Below are 13,541 nucleotides of genomic sequence, written 5' to 3'. Positions count from 1 at the left end.
GGAAAACATGCAGGAAGGCATCACTGAATTGTGGGGTCTCTCTTTGTCTGTGTCCAGATATGGTAGATTCAGAGTGGGAAGGAAGTAGGAGGTTGGTGAGAGTGAAGGATGGAAGCCCAAGGAGCAGATTTGGCAGAGGAGTGGGAATTTGATGGGAGTCCAGGAAGATGATTTTGAAGATGAGAAGGAGTAGTGATGGGGGTTAATTTTTGAAAGGTGCCAAGATCACAAGAAAAAATATGTTTAATGGCCCTGCAGGTGGAGGATCTTTCTGCAAATCTGCTACCAATTTTTCCTGCTGGTAGGCGTGGGCCTTTTATAGCCTTCCTCAGTCTGGAATTACATCTGCTGATGGGAGAGGCAAATACTTCCCCACATAATTGCATGTAGAGCATGCACTGTCCAGACACACTTGCAATTTGTAACGTAATTACACGCATTGCAGCTTCCGAAATATAAACGGAAGTGATGCCCACTTTCCGTCCTCCCGTCAGAAGCCATGCTCTTCTCATTAAATTCTGTCCCACAGTGGGATTGAATGGACAAATCCAAGACTCGGAGGCAAAGTGCTACAAAATGAGCCACAGCTGACATCTAAAGGGAGGCTAGATAACTAAAGTGGAAGAAGGAAATAGAAGAATGAATATGCTTTAGAGTAAAATAAAGCAGAGCATAAACACCAGCACAGATGACCTGTGTAAAAATGAGTAGGCCTGGTGGCAAAGCATTGTTCTAAGGCTGGTTTTCTGACTGGTGGCTAAGTGTTAGTTCAAAACACCAACTACCTTAAAATTTTGCTCTCTGGTTATCAGCTCTTCTGGAAGCAGAAATATTGGGCCTGATCAAACGGCACCGTCGCACCCAACTCGGGATAAAACGAGATCATTAAATCTCACGAGAGGCCTCTTGCGAAATTTGCGAAGCTCGGGATGTCGCAACCTGGGTAGGATCCAGATTGGCCTAACTTAAATATGTCTACACCAGAGTCTCCCAAGGCCTGGGATAGAATACCCATGCCTAGGAGAACTCACCGTGGCGCCATCTAGCACTGGTCCATACGAAAGTTGATTTAAATAACTTTTTAAATTTTAATTAAATAACTTTTTAAATTTCAATTAAATAACTATTATCAAGCAAGATAAATACTCAGGGATAAAGCTAATTAAATAGTACACGGGGATTGGATTTAATCTGACACAAAAACATCTTACGTTTAATTTTAAAGGTTTAATTTAAAGGAAAAATTCATGGCAGGACAGCTCCAAGGTGTGGTCTGCTCCTGTTGCTCCATGTGGCAGGCTGGGGACAGTTCCAGTCCCAAGAGTCAGCAGGAAGTGTTACAGCTCCTGGAAGCTCGAGTTTCAGAGCTGGAGCGGCGGCTGGAGACACTGTGGAGCATCCGCGAGTTGGAGAGCATCGTGGATAGCACGTATAGAGAGGTGGTCACACCACAGGCTCAGGCTCCGCAGGCAGGAAGGGAATGGGTGACCACCAGACAGAGCAAGAGAGCGAGGCAGGTAGTGCAGGAATCTCCTGTGGCCATTCCCCTGCAGAACAGATATACCGCTTTGGATACTGTTGAGGGAAATGTCCTCTCAGGGGAAAACAGCAACAGCCAAACTTGTGACATCACAGTTGGTTCTGCTGCAGAGGAGAGGGGTGATAAGTGCGACAGTGCAATAGTTATAGGGGATTCAATTGGAAGGGGAATAGACTAGCGTTTCTGTGGCCGCAAACAAGACTCCAGGATGGTATGCTGCCTCCCTGGTGCTAGCGTCAATTTCATAGAATTTACAATGCAGAAGGAGGCCATTCGGCCCATCGAGTCTGCACCGGCTCTTGGAAAGAGCACCCGACCCAATGTCAACACCTCCACCCTATCCCCATAACCCAGTAACCCCACCCAACACTAAGGGCAATTTTGGACACTAAGGGCAATTTAGAATGGCCAATCCACCTAACCTGCACATCTTTGGACTGTGGGAGGAAACCGGAGCACCCGGAGGAAACCCACGCACACACGGGGAGGATGTGCAGACTCCGCACAGACAGTGACCCAAGCCGGAATCGAACCTGGGACCCTGGAGCTGTGAAGCAATTGTGCTATCCACAAGGCTACCGTGCTGTCGTCAAGGATGTCTCGGAGTGGGTACAGGACATTCTGGAGGGGGAGGGTGAACAGCCAGTGGTCGTAGTACACATCTACAAACGACATAGGTAAAAAATGGGATGAGGCCCTAAAAGCAGAATACAGGGAGCTAGGAAGGAAGTTAAGAAATCGGACCTCGAAGGTAGTGATCTCAGGATTACTGCCGGTGCCACGTGCTAGTCAGAGTAGAAATGGCAGGATATATAGGATGAATACGTGGCTGAAGGGATGGTGTCAGGGGGAGGGTTTCAGATTCCTGGGGCATTGGGACCAGTTCTGGGGGAGTTGGGACCTGTACAAACTGGACGAGTTACACCTGGGCGGGACTGCAACTGATGTCCATGGGGACTATTTGCTAGAACGGTTGGGGAGTGTTTAAACTAATGTTGCAGGGGGATGGGAAACGATGCAGGAAGTCGGAAGGTAGTAAAACAAAGGCAGAAACAAAAGGCAGTAAGGGGGAAAGTGTAAGGCAGAGAAGCCACAGTCAAAAATCAAAAAGGGCGACAGTACAAGGTACAGTGACTGAGGGGAGCTCAGAGAATAGGCCCAGTAATACTAAAAGGAATAAAACGGGAAGTAAAAACATAAATGGAAAGCAACGCGGTAGGTTGTTACATGAAGATATGGGTTCAACGACTAGGAAAATTAGGAGAAATGTTAAGAGGAAAAATAACTTAGGAGAGGTTACTGATCAAGGTGTTAAGATTCAAAACAGAGGTATAAAAGCCAACATAAGTGTACTTTACCTGAATGCTCGTAGTATTCGGAATAAGGTAAATGAGTTGATGGCGCAAATCATCGTGAATGACTATGATTTAGTGGCCATTACTGAAACATGGTTAAAGGATGGTCACGACTGGAAGTTAAATATCCAAGGGTATCAAACTATTCGGAAGGACAGAGTGGATGGTAAAGGAGATGGTGTAGCTCTGTTATTTAAGGATGACATCTGGGCAATAGTAAGGGATGACTCGGTGCTATGGAGGATAAGGTTGACTCCATTTGGGTGTAAATCAGGAGTAGTAAGGCGAAAAAGTCGGTCATAGTTCTGTCCTGTGTAATGAGACAGGATTGATTAATGATCTCATAGTTAGGGATCCTCTCGGAAGGAGTGATCATAATATGGTGGAATTAAAAACTTAGATGGAGGGTGAGAAGGTAAAATCAAACACTAGTGTTTTGTGCTTAAACAAATGGGATGAGAGAAGAGCGAGCTAATGTAGACTGGGAGCAAAGACTTAATGGTGAAACAGTTGAGGAACAGTGGAGAACCTTCCAAGCAATTTTTCACAGTGCTCAGCAAAGGTTTATACCAACAAAAAGAAAAGACGGTAGAAAGAGGGAAAATCGACCGTGGATATCTAAGGAAATAAGGGGGAGTATCAAATTGAAGGAAAAAGCATAAAAAGTGGCAAAGATTAGAGGGAGACTAGAGGACTGGGAAATCTTTAGGGGGCAACAGAAAGCTACTAAAAAAAACTATAAAGAAGAGTAAGATAGATTAACATAGAACATAGAACAGGTGCCACGATGCTGTGCCGAACCTTTGTCCTAGATTAATCATAGATTATCATTGAATTTACAGTGCAGAAAGAGGCCATTCGGCCCTTTGAGTCTGCACCAGCTCTTGGAAAGAGCACCCTACCCAAACTCAACACCTCCACCCAACACCAAGGGCAATTTGGACATTAAGGGCAATTTATCATTGGCCAATTCACCTAACCCGCACATCTTTGGACTGTGGGAGGAAACCGGAGCACCCGGAGGAAACCCACGCAGACACGGGGAGGACGTGCAGACTCCGCACAGACAATTACCCAAGCTGGAATCGAACCTGGGACCATGGATCTGTGAAGCAATTGTGCTATCCACAATGCTACCGTGCTGCCCTTAAGAACAAATAAATCTACACTATATCATTTTCCCGTAATCCATGTACCTATCCAACAGTTGCTTGAAGGTCCCTAATGTTTCCGACTCAACTACTTCCACAGGCAGTGCATTCCATGCCCCCACTACTCTCTGGGTAAAGAACCTACCTCTGATATCCCTCCTATATCTTCCACCTTTCACCTTAAATTTATTTCCCCTTGTAATGGTGTGTTCCACCTGGGGAAAAAGTCTCTGACTGTCTACTCTATCTATTCCCCTGATCATCTTATAAACCTCTATCAAGTCGCCCCTCATCCTTCTCCGCTCTAATGAGAAAAGGCCTAGCACCCTCAACCTTTCCTCGTAAGACCTACTCTCCATTCCAGGCAACATCCTGGTAAATCTTCTTTGCACCTTTTCCAGAGCTTCCACATCCTTCCTAAAATGAGGCGACCAGAACTGTACACAGTACTCCAAATGTGGCCTTACCAAAGTTTTGTACAGCTGCATCATCACCTCACGGCTCTTAAATTCAATCCCTCTGTTAATGAACGCGAGCACACCATAGGCCTTCTTCACAGCTCTATCCACGTGAGTGGCAACTTTCAAAGATGTATGAACATAGACCCCAAGGTCTCTCTGCTCCTCCACAATGCCAAGAACTCTACCGTTAACCCTGTATTCCGCATTCATATTTGTACTTCCAAAATGGACAACCTCACACTTTTCAGGGTTAAACTCCATCTGCCACTTCTCAGCCCAGCTCTGCATCCTATCTATGTCTCTTTGCAGCCGACAACAGCCCTCCTTACTATCCACAACTCCACCAACCTTCGTATCGTCTGCAAATTTACTGACTCACCCTTCAACTCCCTCATCCAAGTCATTAATGAAAATCACAAACAGCAGAGGACCCAGAACTGATCCCTGCGGTACACCACTGGTAACTGGGATCCAGGCTGAATATTTGCCATCCACCACCACTCTCTGACTTCTATCGGTTAGCCAGTTCGTTATCCAACTGGCCAAATTATCCCATGCCTCCTTACTTTGTGCAGAAGCCTACCATGGGGAACTTTATCAAATGCCTTACTAAAATCCATGTACACTACATCCACTGCTTTACCTTCATCCACATGCTTGGTCACCTCCTCAAAGAATTCAATAAGATTTGTAAGGCAAGACCTACCCCTCACAAATCCGTGCTGACTATCCCTAATCAAGCAGTGTCTTTCCAGATGCTCAGAAATCCTATCCTTCAGTACCCTTTCCATTACTTTGCCTACCACCGAAGTAAGACTAACTGGCCTGTAATTCCCAGGGTTATCCCTAGTTCCTTTTTTGAACAGGGGCACGACATTCGCCACTCTCCAATCCCCTGGTACCACCCCTGTTGACAGTGAGGATGAAAAGATAATTGCCAACGGCTCTGCAATTTCATCTCTTGCTTCCCATAGAATCCTTGGATATATCCCGTCAGGCCCGGGGGACTTGTCTATCCTCAAGTTTTTCAAAATGCCCAACACATCTTCCTTCCTAACAAGTATTTCCTCGAGCTTACCAATCTGTTTCACACTGTCCTCTCCAACAATATCGCCCCTCTCATTTGTAAATACAGAAGAAAAGTACTCATTCAAGACCTCTCCTATCTCTTCAGACTCAATACACAATCTCCCGCTACTGTCCTTGATCGGACCTACCCTCGCTCTAGTCATTCTCATATTTCTCACATATGTGTAAAAGGCCTTGGGGTTTTCCTTGATCCTACCCGCCAAAGATTGTTCATGCCCTCTCTTAGCTCTCCTATTCCCTTTCTTCAGTTCCCTCCTGGCTATCTTGTATCCCTCCAATGCCCTGTCTGAACCTTGTTTCCTCAGCCTTACATAAGTCACCTTTTTCCTCTTAACAAGACATTCAACCTCTCTTGTCAACCATGGTTCCCTCACTCGACCATCTCTTCCCTGCCTGACAGGAACATACATATCAAGGACACGTAGCACCTGTTCCTTGAACAAGTTCCACATTTCACTTGTGTCCTTCCCTGCCAGCCTATGTTCCCAACTTATGCACTTCAATTCTTGTCTGACAACATCGTATTTACCCTTCCCCCAATTGTAAACCTTGCCCTGTTGCACGTACCTATCCCTCTCCATTACTAAAGTGAAAGTCACAGAATTGTGGTCACTATCTCCAAAATGCTCCCCCACTAACAAATCTATCACTTGCCCTGGTTCATTACCCAGTACTAAATCCAATATTGCCCCTCCTCTGGTTGGACAATCTACATACTGTGTTAGAAAAGCTTCCTGGACACACTGCACAAACACCACCCCATCCAAACTTTATGAAACACCACCCCATCCAAGATTATGAAAGTAAAGTTGCTCAGAATATAAAAACAGACAGCAAGTTTCTACAAATATATAAAACAAAAAAGAGTGGCTGAGGTAAATATTGGTCCTTTAGAGGATGAGAAGGGAGATTTAATAATGGGAGATGAGGAAATGGCTGAGGAACTGAACAGGTTTTTTGAGTCAGTCTTCACTGTGAAAGACACAAATAACATGCCAGTGACTGATGGAAATGAGGCTATGACAGCTGAGGACCTTGAGATGATTGTTATCACTAAGGAAGTAGTGGTTGGCAAGCTAATGGGGCTAAAGGTAGACAAATCTCCTGGCCCTGATGGAATGCATCCCAGAGTTCTAAAAGAGATGGCTAGGGAAATTGCAAGTGCACTAGTGATAATTTACCAAAATTCACTAGACTCTGGGGTGGTCCCGGCGGATTGGAAATTAGAAAACGTGACACCACTGTTTAAAAAAGGAGGTAGGCAGAAAGCGGGTAACTATAGGCCAGTTAACTTAACTTCGGTAGTAGGGAAGATGCTGGAATCTATCATCGAGGAAGAAATAGCGAGGCATCTGGATGGAAATTGTCCCATTCGGCAGACGCAGCATGGGTTCATAAAGGGCAGGTCGTGCCTAACTAATTTAGTGGAATTTTTTGAGGGCATTACCAGTGCAGTAGATAACGGGGAGCCAATGGATGTGGTATATCTGGATTTCCAGAAAGCTTTTGACAAGGTGCCACACAAAAGGTTGCTGCATAAGATAAAGATGCATGGCATTAAGGGGAAAGTAGTAGCATGGATAGAGGATTGGTTAATTAATAGAAAGCAAAGAGTGGGGATTAATGGGTGTTTCTCTGGTTGGCAACCTGTAACTAGTGGTGTCCCTCAGGGTTCAGTGTTGGGCCCACAATTGTTCACAATTTACATAGATGATTTGGAGTTGGGGACCAAGTGCAATGTGTCCAGGTTTGCAGACGACACTAAGATGAGTGGTAAAGCAAAAAGTGCAGCGGATACCGGAAGTCTGCAGAGGGTTTTGGATAGGTTAAGTGAATGGGCTAGGGTCTGACAGATGGTATACAATGTTGACATATATGAGGTTATCCATTTTGGTAGGAATAATAGCAAAAGGGATTATTATTTAAATGATAAAATATTAAAACACGCTGCTGTGCAGAGAGACCTTGGTGTGCTAGTGCATGAGTCGCAAAATGTTGGTTTACAGGTGCAACAGGTGATTAAGAAGGCAAATGGAATGTTGTCCTTCATTGCTAGAGGGATGGAGTTTAAGACTAGGGAGGTTATGCTGCAATTGTGTAAGATGTTAGTGAGGCCACACCTGACGTTTTGTGTTCAGCTTTGGTCTCCTTACTTGAGAAAGGACGTACTGGCGCTGGAGGGTGTGCAGAGGAGATTCACTAGGTTAATCCCAGAGCTGAAGGGGTTGGATTACGAGGAGAGGTTGAGTAGACTGGGACTGTACTCGTTGGAATTTAGAAGAATGTTGGGGAATCTTATAGAAACGTATAAAATTATGAAGGGAATAGATAGGATAGATGCGGGCAGGTTGTTTCCACTGGCGGGTGAAAGCAGAACTAGGGGGCATAGCCTCAAAATAAGGGGAAGTAGATTTAGGACTGACCTTAGGAGGAACTTCTTCACCCAAAGGATTGTGAATCTATGGAATTCCTTGCCCAGTGAAGCAGCTGAGGCTCCTTCATTAAATGTTTTTAAGATAAAGATCGATAGTTTTTTGAAGAATAAAGGGATTAAGGGTTATGGTGGTCGGGCCGGAAAGTGGAGCTGAGTCCAAAAAAGATCAGCCATGATCTCATTGAATGGTGGAGCAGGTTCGAGGGGGCAGATGGCCTACTCCTGCTCCTAGTTTTTATGTTCTTATGTTCTTATTAAAGTCGAACAGGCATAACGGCACGTAGGGAGGTCTCCCAGGCCATTGGAGGCCCACAGCTGGTCGGGCTCTGGGCAGGGTGGTACCCTGGCATTCCAGCTGCCACCTGGGCACTTTGACACTGTCAGACTGGCCCCTTGGCACTGCCACCCAGGCACCCTGGCAATGCTATCCTGCCAGACTGGTAGTGCCAAGGTGGCAGCTTGCCCGTGCTGGGGATCGGGCCTGTGGGTCCCCTGCCCTTATGAGGCTGGGTGAGGGGTCTCTAGGAGTTGGGGTGTTGGGGGGTCACGTGGCTGTGGTGGGGGGTTGAGAGATCAGGCCTTTACAAATGATGCCCCAACTCTTCCAGTACAGCTTGTCTCGTCAGTGCAGGAAATTAAGGTAAGTGCGGCTTCGGCGAGGCGTTCTTCGCCGAGGCCAAAAAAAAAGAGTTCTTTTTGATAGCGGGGTCATTTTCAGTGCTGAATGTGCCGAGAAACACCCTGGTAAACATGCCCAAAACGGGACTCTGTTTTTTCACCATTAAATCGCGCCCCTTTTCTCTAATGAAACTTTCCTAATTTTACACACCTTTATTCAATCTACTCTTAACCTTCTCTGCTCTAAGAACAACCCCAGCTTCTCCAATCTATCCTTGCAACTGAAGCCCCTCATCCGTGGGACCGTTCTGGTATATGTTTTCTGTACTTTCTTTGAAGTCTTCATGTCCCTCCTAAAATGTGGTGCCCAGATTGGACAAAATTTTGCAGCTTTTGAACAATGTCAAACTAGCATTTTATTTTATTTAGCATATCTTCCATACTTTTGGACTCTAGTGCTCTATTTTTAAAGCCCAGGGTCTCATGTGCTTTATTAACTGCTTTATTAAGCTGTCCTGGGGTGTTCAAAGATGGTGCACAGACATCCCAAGGTCTCCCCATTTAAATTGTGCCATTTATCAGTTATTCTCTCTCCTTATTCTTCCTGTCAAAATGTATTACTTCACATTTTTCTGCGCAGAATTTCATCTGCCATGTATTCATCAACTCCATTAGCCTGCCTTTGTCCACTTGAAGTTAATTTGTATCTTCTTCAGTGTTTAATAAACTAAGTTTTGAGTCATATGCAAATTTTAATACTTTATACTCTAGGTGTAACTCTTTGATGTATATTAAAAATAAGCAATGGTCTTAGAACCAAATTTTGCAGAACTCTCACTGTATATCCATCCAGTCAAAAACAACAGCCATTTATTTACAACTATTTTCTATGCCATAGCCAATATTGTTTCCTCACTGCTAATGCAACTTTTCTCCTGTGGGCTTCAAATTTGATAACCCACTAATATGTGTTGCTTTATCACTGCCTTTTAAAAGCCCATAAGACAGCATAAACTTTACTGCCCTCAACCTCACCTACCACATTGAACAACTCAGTCAAGTTAGTTAAACATGATTTAGCCTTAACAAACCCATGCTGACTTTCCTTTATTAATCCATTTAGCTGTTAATTCTCTCCAGCTTTATACTTCTAAAAGAATGCTTAGTTCACCCATACCTTTAGGATATGGCAGTGAATCAGAAGTTCAAGGTCATACAGTGCCACATGTCTTTTAAAGATATGGGCTTTGTTAACAGGAATTCTACTAGGATTCAGGATTTAACTAATCAAGAAATTGTGTATATATTTAATATTATTCAGTTGCATTTGCTTTTGCTTCAGTGTGAAATTTTTACAATAACTTTTACTGCTTTAGTCTTATCTAAGGCATTATCTTGATGTGGATATCCAACATCGTATCCTACCCACGTGCGCCTCCTTTGGATTCCAAAGGACCAGAGTCTTTGATGATCGTGACATCCATGCTGACTTCAAGATCCTCATGTACAAGGCAGTCAGCCTCCCAACTCTTCTATGTGGCTCAGATACTTGGACTATGCACAGACATCACCTCAAGGCCCTGGAGAAGGCCCTGGTTCATGCTGTCTGAGATGGATTCTTCACATCTCACGGGGCAGCACGGTAGCATTGTGGATAGCACAATTGCTTCACAGCTCCAGGGTCCCAGGTTCGATTCCGGCTTGGGTCACTGTCTGTGCGGAGTCTGCACATCCTCCCCGTGTGTGCGTGGGTTTCCTCCGGGTGCTCCGGTTTCCTCCCACAGTCCAAAGATGTGCAGGTTAGGTGGATTGGCCATGATAAATTGCCCTTAGTGTCCAAAATTGCCCTGAGTGATGGGTGGGGTTACTGGGTTATGGGGATAGAGTGGAGGTGTTGACCTTGGGTAGGGTGCTCTTTCCAAGAGCCGGTACAGACTCGATGGGCCGAATGGCCTCCTTCTGCACTGTAAATTCTATGATAATCAGTTGGAAGGACAGGCGTACTAACACCAATGTCCTTGAAGGAGCCAAAACAACCAGAGTCAAGGCCATGATCATCCTAAACCAACTCCACTGGGCCGGACATGTGCTTAGGATGTCAAAGTCCAGACTGCCAAAGCAAATCTTCTTCACCCAGCTGAAGGAAGGCTCCCGAACAAGAGGAGGACAAAGGAAGCACATCAATGCCTGGGAGACCCTTGCTCAGAATAGATCTACCTGGACGAACCTCCTGATTGAAGGGACACAATATTTCGAGGCCACCCGATGGCATGACGAAGCCCGGATTGAGGATTCTGGGTCTGCACTCAGTGGAGTTTAGAAGGATGAGGGGGAATCTCATTGAAACTTACAGAATACTGAGAGGCCTAGATAGAGCGAACATGGAGAAGATGTTTCCACTAGTAGGACAAACTAGATCCCGAGGGCTCAACCTCAAACTTAAGGGACATATCAGCCAAGATTGAATGGCAGAGCAGACTTGATGGGCCGAATTGCCTAATTCTGCTCCTATGTCTTATGGTCTTATGGAATAGGAATCTGAGAAAGGAATACCAGCGATCTTGAGTCCAAGGACTGATTCCACCTCCCGGAAACACCTGCCAGATATCCAGTCGAAGATGCAGCTCTAGGATCAGGCTCGTCAGCCATACAGGGCCCCACCGAACTTATAACCAGTAACACGTAGTTTCTTAGGTGGACAATAGCGGATTATCGCCAAAGAAGATCTGAACTATAGGGCATGGTGTTTTTCAGCTGATCAAAGAAGTCAAGAGCATGAGGTGGGATCCATGCCTAATGCAGAATAACACAGCGATAGAGTAATTGTTAATAGTGTCAGGTGAACCTTCCCGCCAAGTTTTGGATCATATAACACATTGATCTGTTTGTACAAGCTGCCTTTTGTGATGATCATGAATATCACATAATGGCAGAAAACCCAAATCATATTCATTCCAAACCTGCAATATTTTCATAGTGTGGAATTTGAATCACTGTAATATTTTCTTAATGTAGGATTTGAATCGATGATGGAGGCAGAAGAACACATTTTGTTAGAACTGGTAATTCAGTTGATTTTATTGCTTGGGAGTCTTGCATGTTGCTCCATCATCCTTTACTTTGAAGAATACCACATTTCAAAGTGTTTCAATGGCATTTTAAAGTATCTCCACTTCTTTCTATGATTATTCCTAATATGTTAACAATCAAAATGTACAGATGAGTACAAATCAATTGTGAAAGCATATTTCAACATTGCAGAGGTTTTCCACCTTTAAAAAAATATATTTTACTCTCAGGTACTGATGGATTTTCTGTTATAGACCCAAAATCCTCTCACTGGTAATTATTTGCTGTTTGGTTTGACCACATATGTTGTTAAATAAGCTTAAAGATATAGATAATTTAGTGAAGAAGAAAATGTTTCTACTGTAAATGCTGCATAAGCAGTTTTAGGGAAGCAAGATTATACATTCTGCCTTGCATCTAATGACCAATTAGTGGATAGCACTGTGGCTTCACAGCACCAGGGTCCCAGGTTCGATTCCCCACTGGGTCACTGTCTGTGCGGAGTCTGCATGTTCTTCCCGTGTCTGCGTGGGTTTCCTCCGGGTGCTCCGGTTTCCTCCCACAGTCCAAAGACGTGCAGGTTAGGTGGATTGGCCATGATAAATTGCCCTTAGGGACCAAAAAGGTTGGGAGGGTTAATGGGTTATGGGGATAGGGTGGAAGTGAGGGCTTAAGTGGGTCGGTGCAGACTCGATGGGCCAAATGGCCTCCTTCTGCACTGTGTGTTCTATGTTCTAATCCCTGTTACACCTTGAGAAGGCAGAATTTGATTTGGATGCAATGGTCTTTCCTCCAAGTTAAATGATCTGCTGATGGTTTACTGTTGAGTTTCATGCATGAATAAATGGTGTTGTCCCAGAGGGCGATCTAGTCCATGAAGCTAGTATTATTTTGGTTGAGAAAAATGGGAAAGAAAATAGCCAATTACAGTAGTTACTGTATTTTCAGCATCTAAATTAGAATTAGAATTACAATGAAGCTGGGAAGGTATCACTGGATTATCAAGTGGGCAAGAAAAGTGACCAATGGAGTTCAATCCAGTGGAGGTTGAGGTAATTAATTTGGGAAGGATAAACAAAGCAAGCAAATACACAATAAATGGTAGAGCCTGAAGAGTGTAGATGTTTTTTTCAATCCAGAAGGTTTATTGGATCTGGAACTCACTGCTTATAATTCCATACTCAATCATTTCAATTCTATTACGCCTATTGGGGATTCTCAGTCCAAGCTTAATCCAAGATGAACAGAATCAACAGTATGAACAGCATGCTAGATAACATGAAATGAACTTTCCACCCACGGAAGGGAAACTGTAAGTGTATAGCAGAGAGTTGTGACAATGTAGTTCCTCCAACAAAATCCTGGCCAGACAGGCAAGCAGATGAATATTTATTTCATGCTGTGTGATGTATTACCAACTTGACATGTTCATTATAAAGTATAAAGTGGTAGAGGTAGAAATACTTGCAGTGTTTAAAAAAACCTTGTATATGTGCTTGAAATATTGCAGCCTATAGAACTATGGACCAAGAGCTGAAACATGGGATTAGGCAGGATCACTCTTTTTCAGCTGGCACAGACAGAAGACAAATGGCCTCCCTCTGTGTTGTAATTTTTCTACATTTCTAGAAAAACAAATCTAACATTTGCTTGAAGAGACAAGACTAAAGCGAAAGCCTAAATTATTTTTCATGAAACCGCACTCACAAAGGGTCAATGCCTTCAATAGAATTAAAGAACTATGCATATTTGAAGACCAGGGTACTCGTTAAATGGAGTGCCTGGTCTTCCTGTCCACTGCCAACCTGTCTCCCATTTTATGGT

The sequence above is a fragment of the Scyliorhinus torazame genome, chromosome 19, assembly GCF_047496885.1.
Source record: "Scyliorhinus torazame isolate Kashiwa2021f chromosome 19, sScyTor2.1, whole genome shotgun sequence".
In the NCBI taxonomy this organism is placed as follows: domain Eukaryota; kingdom Metazoa; phylum Chordata; class Chondrichthyes; order Carcharhiniformes; family Scyliorhinidae; genus Scyliorhinus; species Scyliorhinus torazame.
The sequence above is the reverse complement of the archived record's forward strand: the minus strand, read 5'-3'. Positions refer to the sequence as shown.